The sequence below is a fragment of the Rosa chinensis genome, chromosome 7 (genome assembly GCF_002994745.2).
Source record: "Rosa chinensis cultivar Old Blush chromosome 7, RchiOBHm-V2, whole genome shotgun sequence".
NCBI classification, from domain to species: domain Eukaryota; kingdom Viridiplantae; phylum Streptophyta; class Magnoliopsida; order Rosales; family Rosaceae; genus Rosa; species Rosa chinensis.
In genome coordinates, this window is record NC_037094.1 from 11,578,927 (window position 1) to 11,591,101 (window position 12,175).

Here is a 12,175-nt window from a genome sequence, read left to right on the forward strand (position 1 = left end):
ACCTCAAACAAAACTCAAACTATTCATCAAACAAACTAACCAGCAGGGCCTATTAAAACAAACTAATTATCCAATAAAAATTACAAGCCCAAATTCTTAAGTTCCTGATTTTGATTGTCATTGAAAAAAGTTCCTGATTTTGATTTAATATTAGGGTTGACAATTCTGACACGACTCAATACCACGACTCAAAACCCGCATGAAATAAAACGAGTTGAACCTACACAATTAAAAATTGGGTCGAACGCAATTCAATCCACCATGACCCCATTTAATAAATGGGTTGGCCGCGGGTTAATCCACCAACACAAAGTAAACTCATATAACCCGTTAATTATGAATTATGTTATATTTCTTCTTAAAATTTTGGATGTTGGGAATAGATCCTAGAATTAGACAACTTTTTTTTTTTAAATTTTTTTTTTTATCAAGAACTTCATTAATAATGAACTGCTTACAACGAGTTTTAGGCAATATCTCTTACATAGATATGACCACTAGACTTTACACTGGAATTCTAAAATGACTGACTCAAGGGGCCAAAAAAGGAACTATAATGGCAAAGACAACAAGCGCAGGAGCAGTGAAGCCTTAACATCTCACCTCTCGTCCAGCCAATAAGAACCCTGAACTAGACAACTCACTTGCGTTAACACTAACTCGCCGCCCAGAGTGGACCTAACCGGCTTTTGATTGACCAAGCCAACTTGAAATATTTTCCTTCATCATTATTGAATTTAATTAATCATAAATTATAAATAATTATTTATATTATTCGTATTGTGGAGATTTTAGTGCATTTAGTCAATTTATGTATTTTTTTTTAGTTAAATAGGTCATTTTGTCTAATACGACATGTCATATTTATTTAATGGGTTGAACTAATAAATAAGTTAGGTTTGAGTTTAAATTTTGGGTCCTTGACCCAAAGCACCAAAATTGGACAAAATTATCTCACTTACGCCAGCAACAGATTTTTATTCACACTAACCCAAATCAAACAGAAATGACAAATATGTCCTCAGCTTAATTAAGAAACTACAACTACTGCCGCCCACTCGATCTCTCTCTCTCTCTCATCTCTCTCTCTCTCTCTCTCTCTCTCTCTCTCTCTCTCTCTCTCTCTCTCTCTCTCTCTCCTCCAGCGTGTCTCTCTCTTCTCCGCGCAGTCGTCGATGCTCGAAGGGTACCAGAATGGCCGGAAAACGACTGGATAACCTGGAGGCGATTCTCGACGACGCTCCCGGCTCTACTCCGATCGTTTTGCAGAACCACCCGCCGCTCTGATCATTTTGCAGAACAACCACTCATCGTTACTGCTCCGATCGACCTCGTCGAAGACGCAGAACCACCAGTTGCCATTGTTTTGCAAAACCGATCTGGTGAGGACCCGATCCGGCGGAGGTGCAGCCCAGAAGCTGGCGCCAAGGATCGTGCCACTGGCAGCGACTTTGTATTGCTCGGAGTCGTGCAGCTCTAGTAAGACAGCTTCAAGACAATTCCGATCCCGGGTCTGCAACTAGAATGAGAAGGAGAGGTGGGTGCCCAGCTCGTTTTTCTGGGTGCCTAAATCAGGATTTTTTTATAAATTTTTTTTTTAATTAATGGGACAGAAGGAAAAGAAAAAAAAAAGTTTTGAATGTCTATTGGAGGCAATAGACGTTTTGAATTGATATAATCTCTTCATTTTTTTTCTTTAATCAAAGTTTTATTTGTCTAATTTTAGGAAGATTAGTTCACATTCTTTTAATCGAAAGTTCTATTGGGGGGCAATAATCGTGTATTAGGGAGTAACAGACGTCTATTAGAAGACAATAGACTATTGGGACAATAGACCTTTACTGCCCATCTATTGGGGGGCAATAGGTTTTCAAAAAAATCCGGTGGGCAGCGGCCGGTGGGCAGCGGCCGGTGACCAGAATCAGGCAAAAGTTGGCCGGAATCCGGCGACCGGTGACAGGAATCCGGTGGTCGATGACGGGCTCTGGCGAAGTCTCCTATGGTTTCTCTCTCTCTTCTCTAAGTAATAAAGGGGTGAGGGTAAAATAGTATTAAAAAAAAAAAAAAAAACCTTAATGGGGTATTAGGGAAGACTCCCGTAGAGTGTTTTGGGTAAGAGGTAAATCCCTAGAAATGGGGTAAAGGGACAAAAACCCTTAAAGTTTTGACACAATTATTAAATAAATTGGGTTTGGGCTTATCTCGTACAACACGATAAATATCTTAACCTTATATGAAATTGACATGACAATGCTAATACTCTTGATCCTCCTCAACCCACCGCCACTTCCATCACTTTACTAATTTTCAGCTGCATGCATGAAGTACCGATTGACATCCCCACCACCACTCCCATCGGCTAAACGTTTCTGTGAGATCTCGTTACGAGGTATGTTTTTGATTTCTGATTTAGGGTTCGTGAGGAATTTGTTTTTTTTTTCTCGTCATCATCATCGATCATCATCATCATGACCTTTCATTCGAGTTTAATTATGGAATCACAAACAGGTAGTAACACTGGTTTCTCTTCAGAACAACTTATCGAATGTGGTTATGTTAGCAAGGCAGAAGGATCAGAGGCAGCCCTAAAGGGTGAAGAAAAACCAAAGGTTGCCGAAGGACCAGAGGCAAAGGAACCTCTTACCTCTAAAGAAGAGGCAAAGGCCGCTGATTACAGTTTGGATGACCTCCTCGATGAAGGTCTCGAATTTTGTACGATTTGTGGTCAGGAGGACCACTGGGTATACTGTTGTGAGAAATACTAAGAGGAATATAAATTTCCATACAGGACTAAATTCATTTCGCCAGGCATTAACCAACATGACAAGATGCCTTCTGATGTCTGGACTGACTAAGATCAAGAGTATTTGGAAGTTTTGTGCATCCACGATTATGTCCCAGAGGGCTTTGAGTACCTGAGTACAGTCAGTGAAATAAAAAACATACATAGAATTATGATTCAGCAGCACAATAAGATCAAGGAATACGGTATGCTTTTAACCTCATTTTACTGTTTGTGATGATAGTTATATGGGATTTGATTGGCCACGAATGTATAGCACCTTTCACACTCACTATCCAATGTATAACTGCCAGGATCAAGTTCTTTAACCAATTATCATATGTTGGGTTGCAACGATAAAGGAAAGGAAAAGACAAATAATTCAAAGTTTAATCATCATTCATAATGCCCCGGTCTGAGCAGTTCCATACAAAATATAGAGATGGTATTCCATCCAGGACAAAAGGAGAAAAGGCAGCGTGGTACATGACCATCATCACGTCCTTCCAAGAATACTGCTGGGCTATTGGGCCTAATGGGCCAATACATAATAGGGCTTAAGGTAATTAGGTGGGTTGGTCCTAACAAGTCCCGCCCCATTGGGATGCAGGCCAACCACGGCTGCCGAAGAAAGGGGCCATGATGGACTGGGCTTCCTCCCACATCGCGTCCTCTTTAGGCATGCCATTCTACCGAATCAACCATTGTGTTATCTGCTTTCCCTTTTTCTACACAACCACCATGTCCAACACTTGAGCAGGGGTTCCGACAATTTTGCCGTGATCACCAAACTGAGGAAGCGTTTGGGAGCTCGGAGTGGTATCCCTGATTCGACATTTCAGAAGGGACACATGGAAGACAAGGTGGATCCGAAAGGAAGGAGGAAGAGCCAGTCGGTAAGCAACCTGCCCGATCCGCTCCAGTACTTTGAAAGGCCCATAGAATCGGGGGGATAACTTCTGAGAGGGGCGTTTGAGCAGGGATTTTTGACAATAGGGGTGGAGTATCAGAAAAACCCTATTTCCAATCTGAAATTCCTGTTTCGATTGGTGCTTGTCGGCTTGGTGTTTCATCCAGTTCTGGGCGAAGGACATGTGTAGCTTCAAGGATTGGAGGAGGTCCTCACAATTGCGTAAGGCAACGTCGAAAGCATGGACGGCCGTCAAGCCTGGTAAGTATCTCGTAACTGATGGTGGAGGAATGCCATACAAGGCGTGGAAAGGTGCCATCTTGATGGTAGAGTGGTAGGATGTGTTGTAGTTGTACCACCATTCGGCCCAATGAATTAAGGTGCTCTAGGAAGAAGGTTTGTCGGCGACAAAGCACTGAAGATAGTGTTTGAGCGACTGATTGCCACCTCAGTTTGGCCGTCCGACTGAGGATGGTATGCGGAACTTTTTCACAGTGCGATGCCTTGAAATTTGAAAAAATAGGTCCAAAAGTGGCTAAGAAAGATGGGATCTCGGTCAGAGACGATGGACCGCGGCATGCCATGAAGCCGGAACACTTCCTTAATGAACACTTCAACAATTTGAGAGGCTGTATAGGGGTGAGTAATGGGGATAAAGTGTCCATATTTGGAGAGATGATCGATGACAACTAGAATGTCATTCGACGTGAGAAGTGGGGAGGCCATCGATGAAGGCCATAGAGAGATCACAAAAGACTTCCTCCGGAATGAGGAGCGGTTACAGCAAGCCAGGAGGGTTAATGGATTCATATTTCTGATGTTGGCACTGGTCACAAGCAGCGATGAATGTTTTGATGTCCTTCCAACCCCCGGCCACGCAAAATTCCTAGAGAGGCTCACAAGAGTGTGTAAGTACCCGGAATGACCTGCTTCAAGAAAAGAGTGAAACTTGTGCAGGACCTTGGCTCTCCACGCTGATGTTTGAGGTACGAAGATCTTCCCTTTATAAAGTAGTCTGTAGTTGACCAAGGAATTTTTTTTTTTGATTGGTTGGTTCTGTTGGAGTGATTGGAGGATTGGTTGGGCCTCCGGATCTCTGTGGCAGGCTTGTTGAATTTGAGCAACGCAATCAAAAATGGGGGCAGAAACTGCGGCCAAAGCATATAGCTCATGGCGGCGAGAAAGGACATCTGGGACTGTATTTAAGTGGCTTGCCCGATATTCAATCTTGTAGTCGTACCCCAAAAGCTTTGTCAACCATTTTTGTTGTGAGGGAGTGGTGATGCATTGATCCAACAAGTGCTTCAGCGTTTGGTGATCAGTCAAGATCGTAAATTAGCTCCCTAATAGGTATGGCCGCCACTTATCAATAGCATACAAGATGACCAACATTTCTTTATCATACACAGAGAGAGTTTGGTTCTTTGGAGAAAGGGTTTTGCCGAGATAAGCCACTAGGTGTTTCTGTTGTGACAGGACACCTTCAATACCCAGCCCCGAAGCATCAGTTTCGACAGTAAAGGGCTGTGTGAAGTCCAGCATGGCTAAAACATGTGCGGTGGTGAGAGCTGTCTTAAGTATGGAGAATGCAGCTTCTGCTTTAGTAGTCCAGATGAAATTATCGGTCTTCAGCATAACATTTAAAGGCTGGGCTATAATACCAAGTGTTGGACAAACCGCAGGTAGTATCCAGCGAGGCCCAAAAAACCTTGCAGCCCTTTTACAGTACTGGGCTTGGGCCAATTGGTGATGCTTTGCACCTTTTCTGGGTCGACTGCCACGCCTTCTTTCGTAACCACGTGGCCAAAATAATGGACCGATTGTTGGGCAAAAGAACATTTCACAAGCTTGACCTTAAAGTGATGACTATGAAGTGTGTGTAGGACTGATCGAAGATGAGCAATATGAGAAGAAAAATCTGGACTATACACCAAGATGTCATCAAAGAAAACTAAGACAAATTTGCGTAAAAAAGGCTTAAACACATGGTTCATCAAAGCTTGAAATGTAGAAGGTGTCACGCCCCTGATTTTTTAACACAAATAAAAATCGATATATAATCCCATAATTATACATGCGCGATCGTTCAGCCATCAATACAAAATACATAGAGACATCTTCTCTTTACAGCAGGTACATATTGATGCCCTAAACCCACCATTTCAAATATTGACCCTCTCTACAGAGTCACATATTACACAACTTAAGAATTAAATTGTCATCACAAAATAAAAACGTAAATGCTCCTCAGAGCTTACTACATAGTGGAAGTCATAACAATGACAAAGCCAACAAAATTTGCTTCCTACCCGTTTAGCTGCCAACAAGCTACCTCAGCTTCAGCCGCGATTACCCTGATCTGCAGGATTAACCCCTACACCAAAGAATGGTGCACAGGGTTTCCACACAACAAAACCCGGTAAGCTTATGAAAGATTGTATGAGTAACTCATGAACATCGATCAACAACTCACACACATCAGCTTAAGGAAACCATGATTCCTTCTAACACTCCATAACCTTTCCGTCGAAAGGACAACATAAATCACCGCTGTGACAATGTTCTATTTGCTAACTTCACCATCCAGAAGTAATTCAAGTCTCATCTAGACAATAAAAGAAGAATACTCTCGGAACTCTTCTTTAAACTACATACTTATGAGTCTCCGGCAACCTTGATCGTTACCCCCATAAGCTATAACGGCAGACAGACTAGCGCTCTACCTGATCGTACCCACTTTCCTGGCCAAAGGCGTGATTCCTTATTTCTTGCCTTGGTCGATCACCATCTACTACCTATCACCATCTGTGACTCTTGGATTTCAAACCCCGTCTGATCTTAGAACCAACCGTTGGTCACCATCTGTGACCTATGCTTATCAAACCCTTCTGGTCTTAGAACCAACCATCAAGGTCACCATCTGCGACCTATCACCATCTATGACATATGATCTTCAGACCCCGTCTTGTCTCAAAGTCAAACGTTAAATAAGTTACACCTGACCTAAAAACGTTACAAACATCTAGTTTCGGCTTTCCCCATCCCTGCTCACCATCTATGACTCTTGGTACAAGGACCAATACATTAAAATGAGTCACGCTTGACTCAAAAATGTAACATCAACCTCAATACTTTTCAAACAATAGAAAACTTCTTTTTCCACAATATTGTTTCCTGAAAAGTCGCCTTCAACAATAATATAAACACCATCATGCATATTAGTCATCACACATCATCCATAAGAATATATATATTTCACGTATATATATATATATATATATATATATATATATATACGTAGTCATTCGCTCAGGAATGCCTATTAATACAAACTATAGTATGCAGTTAAATAATTAACGCCAAAACAATAATGGTAATTCCGTTCAAAATGAACCTTGTGAGATTACTCACCTCGAAACTCCCGCTGCGTCTTCAATACAGAACAAAGAAGCTCAACCAAAATTTAACCGTCCAAGGATACTTCGTCAAGTACCTAACACATACAGTTCCAACTTAGTAACGATTCACATTTGATTTAAGTTCGAAACCCCTATTTGAACTAAAATCCCCAAAGTGGCGCCAATCGAGGCAAAACCACATCTGAGTCCTCCCAAGGTCTCCGGAATACTTCCACGATCGATATGACCAACCCACAAGTCGGTCGGAAGCTCGCATCCTCACAGATCAAATAAATCAACCGGTATGAAACAGTAAAAATCATAACAAATCCATACGAACTTCAAAATTTACATATTATATATCGAAACGCTCGTATCAACGAGTAGAACATATATAATACCAAAAACAGTTCCATAAATGGCCGGAAAGCCACCAGAATGCCACCACAGGCGGTGGAGCACCGCCGCCGGCCAAAACTTAATATTTCACAAAACTCCCAACATCAAAGCTGTTCATCTAAGCATGCTTGTGAATTTGCATAACTAGCTTGAAGTCAGAAAACAAGCATAAATGGTCGAAAACTACCTCATAAGCTTTGAATTTTTGCTCAATCCAAGTTGAACTGATTTCCACATAAATCGATCCAAACAAACACCATAGATTGATTCAAAAGGCTCCCACGAAGCCAAAGAAGGAAACTTGAAGTCGTGCCGTCGTCGGAGCTATGTTTTCCGGTCAGATCCGAAAACACCAAACTGCGCCACCTTGCTGCGCCGTACAAGGTGGATATCGCCGCTAGAGGATGCCACAGAGACGACCAGACGGAGGAGACGAATCTGCTGACCAAGTTTCATGGCGAGAGATCGTCAGAGCTGCGAGTTCCGGCTAGGTTGGAGCACCGGGTCCGGATCGGGTCAGTCGCGGGTGAGGAGAGAGAACAGAGAGTTTTCTGATTTCCGGAAATGGTAAATGTGAAAATGGAAATAGTAAGTTTCCGAAAATGGAAACTCCTACTTATAAAACTTTCCCAAAACTTCAAATTCTCATAAGTTTCACATACAAACTCTGATTTCCATGTTCCACATGTCCACGAGCTCGTATCGATGCGCTCTACAACTTTCGTGAAGGAAGTTTTTGGAGAATCCCAACGTATAAAAAGTCAACCTTGAGCCCCCTTCTAAAGTCATACTTTCTGAATAGAAATTTATCCGAAACACTTCTGCTCCATCCACGAGCTACAAAACCGTCCAATAATCATAAATTAGATTCTGAAAAATCCTCGGAAAATAAATACGAATTTCTGGGGCATCACAGAGGGAGCGTTAGAGAGCTCGAAGGGCATTACCACAAATTTGTTATGGCCTTCATGGGTCCGGAAAGCCGTATTGTGAATGTCGTCTTCCCACTTGCGGATTTGGTGATACCCGGCCCTCAAATCCAACTTGGAAAAGTAGATAGTACCGTGAAGTTGGACCAGGTCTCATCACAACTATAACAGAGACCTTGCGCTCTGCGCTCTCTCTGATCAGTGGGGGTCCATTTAGGGATATGGACATCTGCTTTCGACTTTTGGCTGTTTAGAAAGGAGTGGAGACTGGATGTGTTGTGTGGCGCTGAATTGGGGAGGATGTTACCTTGGCTGGTAGTGGAGGCAGAAGGCATGTGAGAGTACTGGCTGTGCTTGTCTGGGGATTGCCAGGAGTACGAACGAGGAGGGCGAGAAGCTCTGATGTCAGCTAATTTGATTTCATATCTGAGGGCCAATCGCTAGGCAGCTGGCAGAGAACGTGGCTCCATGGCAATGACATCATGTCTGATATCTGGTTTGAGACCAGCGAGAAAAATAGGCAAGAGCTGAGAATCCGACCATTCCGTCGCACGAGAAGCTAATTTGGTGAATGAGATAATGAACTCACCCACTGAAGATGTTTGTTGCAGGTTAGAGAGAGTAGTGTGGAAATCAGTGTGGGCACCAGCACCGTAGTGTTTTAAGAACGTGGCGGCAAAGAAGTCCCAAGTACCAGTAAGGTGTCTCTTCTCAAAAGATTTCATCCACATACAAGCATCCGGGCCAAAGAAGGAGGCAACTATAGAGATGTGATAAGTAGGTGGAATCTGTTGGGTGCGAAGGTAACGCTCGGCCATGGTGAGCCAGCCGACGACAGCAGATATCTGGGTATGTATTGGAGTGTGGGGTGAAGAGACCTGAGGGTTGAAGAGAGGGGATGTTAGGGAAGGGTGAGACATACCCATGTTGGTTGTGGGTGTTGAGAGACAGCCAAAGGTAATCTGCGGAAAGGTGGATGGTGTTTGGGGTGGGGAGATACTGCAGCAGAGTGAGCTAGAGGAGTTGTTGGACAGATGGTTTGGGTTGTGGTGGGTGGGGGCTGCGGCCGAGGGACAAGAGTTTGGACCAACGTGCTTTGCAGAGCTGCTAATTGGGCTGTGACATGGTTTTGAAAAGCTGACTGGTTGTTGTTGATGGAATCTATCGACATGTGTAATTCTTCTTTAAGCATGTCGAGAAAGTGGTGAAATTCAGCACGATGGAGGTGGTCATCATCCCCTGGCTGGTAAGAGGTAGAGGTCAGGGTAGGGATTGGTGGTTCGACAGCGGAGGAGGTGGGGGTGGTGGAGGGAGCTGAGGTTTGCACAGTCCTTAACGGAGCCATGCTCTGATACTAGATGTTGGGTTGCAACGATAAAGGAAAGGAAAAGACAAATAATTCAAAGTTTAATCATCATTCATAATGCCCCGGTCTGAGCAGTTCCATACAAAAAATAGAGATGGTATTCCATCTAGGAGACTAGGACAAAAGGAGAAGAGGCCGCGTGGTACAGGACCACCATCACGTCCTTCCAAGAATACTGCTGGGCTACTGGGCCTAATGGGCCAATACATAATAGGGCTTAAGGTAATTAGGTGGGTTGGTCCTAACATCATATGGTCGTGGTCATTGTTAATTACATTTGGGGTGTACGTGCAACTGAACACCAAAACTTTAATTTCCATGCCATTTTACTATTACTTACCAATTCCATTATTTGGGTAGTTACTTGAAGATATATAGCTGTTACGTGTTGTAGGTTTTTGCTAGTAATATGTAGTATATTATTCTAAATGTAATGCATGATCAGATGCAGTTGAAATTTACATAAGAATAATTTCCCGGGTCTACTCACTGATAATTTAACCAGAATGTATAAGTTTTGGACTTTGTTGTAAGTACTATCCTTGTGATTAATCCAAGTATTTCAAGTTGGTATCTTCGGGTTTTCTACTTGAACAAATTAAGCTATGGTTGAATTTGATTGTTTGTAGGAGAATGGTTGATAAACTTTATTACCTGCATGTAAAATAAAAAAGTAGAATGGCATTTTGTTAAATGAGCAATAATAAACTAGTGCAAAATTTATAGGCAACATAGAGTAAAAGAATATTTACTCTTTGTTGATGGGGATCATAGATGTTACTGATCTGCAGATTGGTAATATATGTTTCATCAAAGATTCATTTTTACTGATTTTATGACTTGATATTGTTATCTTCCTCATTATTGAATGCCACGTCCCTACAGTACTGAATTTTTGAGTTTTGTCATCGTCATAAACCATTTAGCGCCAGAATCCAACCTGATTGTGTGGTAAGGACTAGTGGTGAGTATGACCACCAGACGATGAAGTCTGCTGTACTTACATAGGCATTTATAAGCATAATTAGTTATAATGAGCTACGCTCATGCTACCGCTAGCGGTACCAACTCCCACCAAAGGAGTGACCTACGGGAACACAGCCAAGTAGGCTACCACCTCAGCCCCGGCTTGCCCCCATATCATCGCTGACGTGCCGTCATGCGCCGCACCAAGACAGCATCAGAAGCTCCAGAAGCTGGGGACTGAAGCATATCAGTCCCACATAAAAAAACATAGAGAAGATCAGCTCTCTCCTCACCTATAAAAGGTTCTCTCCTATCTCCTCATTAATTACGCATTTTAATACTTACCTATTGTTACTTTGTCAACATAAATACATTGGCTAACTTAGGCATCGGAGAAGAGAAGACCGCCCAGTGCGGTCTCCCTTTGACGCCCTCTGTATTTTACTTGACGGATAACATGAACCAACGGTCCGCCCATCGGACCAGCGTTAGCAAAGGTTTAGCTACCGCTGAACTTTAAACATTAACATCTGCAATTGAAGAACAAGATCCAACCAAAACGTGCGGTACGAAAGATTAGCGGTGAGAATGACCACGGGACGATGAAGTCTGCAATGAAGGACAAGAACAAGGATATATGTGGAATGAAGATGGAATGGAAGAACAATCTTATAGGGCGCTCTTCTCAGAGCTCTCCCGTGGAAGGACAATTTTTTTGTTTTTTTTTTTTTTTTGAGAGAGAGAGAGAATTACAACTATAGATCTATAACTTTGAAATAACCTTAAAGAAAAATTTTATTAACACATTCCTAAATTCTTAATACGCATATCTCAGATTTTTTTTTTTCGCCAAATTTTCCCCAAATTTTCTTAATTTACCCTATAGTTTGTAGTTTTGTATAATGCCATGTTCTCGCTCTAGTGTCCACCCATCTATGTTCGCTCTCCCTCCAAAGCCATCTCTTAGTTCTTGTTGTACCACACCCAACACTACACATCACCTAGATCACTCATATATTAATTAGTAGATTGATATATGCAATTATCAGTCATCACAGTCCAAGAAAAAAGATAAGTAGTGTTTCAAACTTTACAGAATGGTTATTATTTTACCTTTCTTTTATGGTATGATGTGCATAATGGTTATCCGTGGTGTAAAAAATGGTCTGATGTGCAGAATGGTTTCTTCCAAACCAATCCAAATTCATCACTACTAAGAGCTTGTCCGTCGTGTAGAATGGTTATTATTATTATTATAATGAAGAAAAGAGAAAACTACTTAAAAGGACCAGGTTTAAGCAGTGATTTATTTATATTAGTTTGGGAGACACATAAGCATTTTAATAATTTAGTCGCCTTTAGACATCTTGTCGTCGGGCAGGCAATTTACAAAAATATGAAAAATATGAGATGTGTATCAAGTTG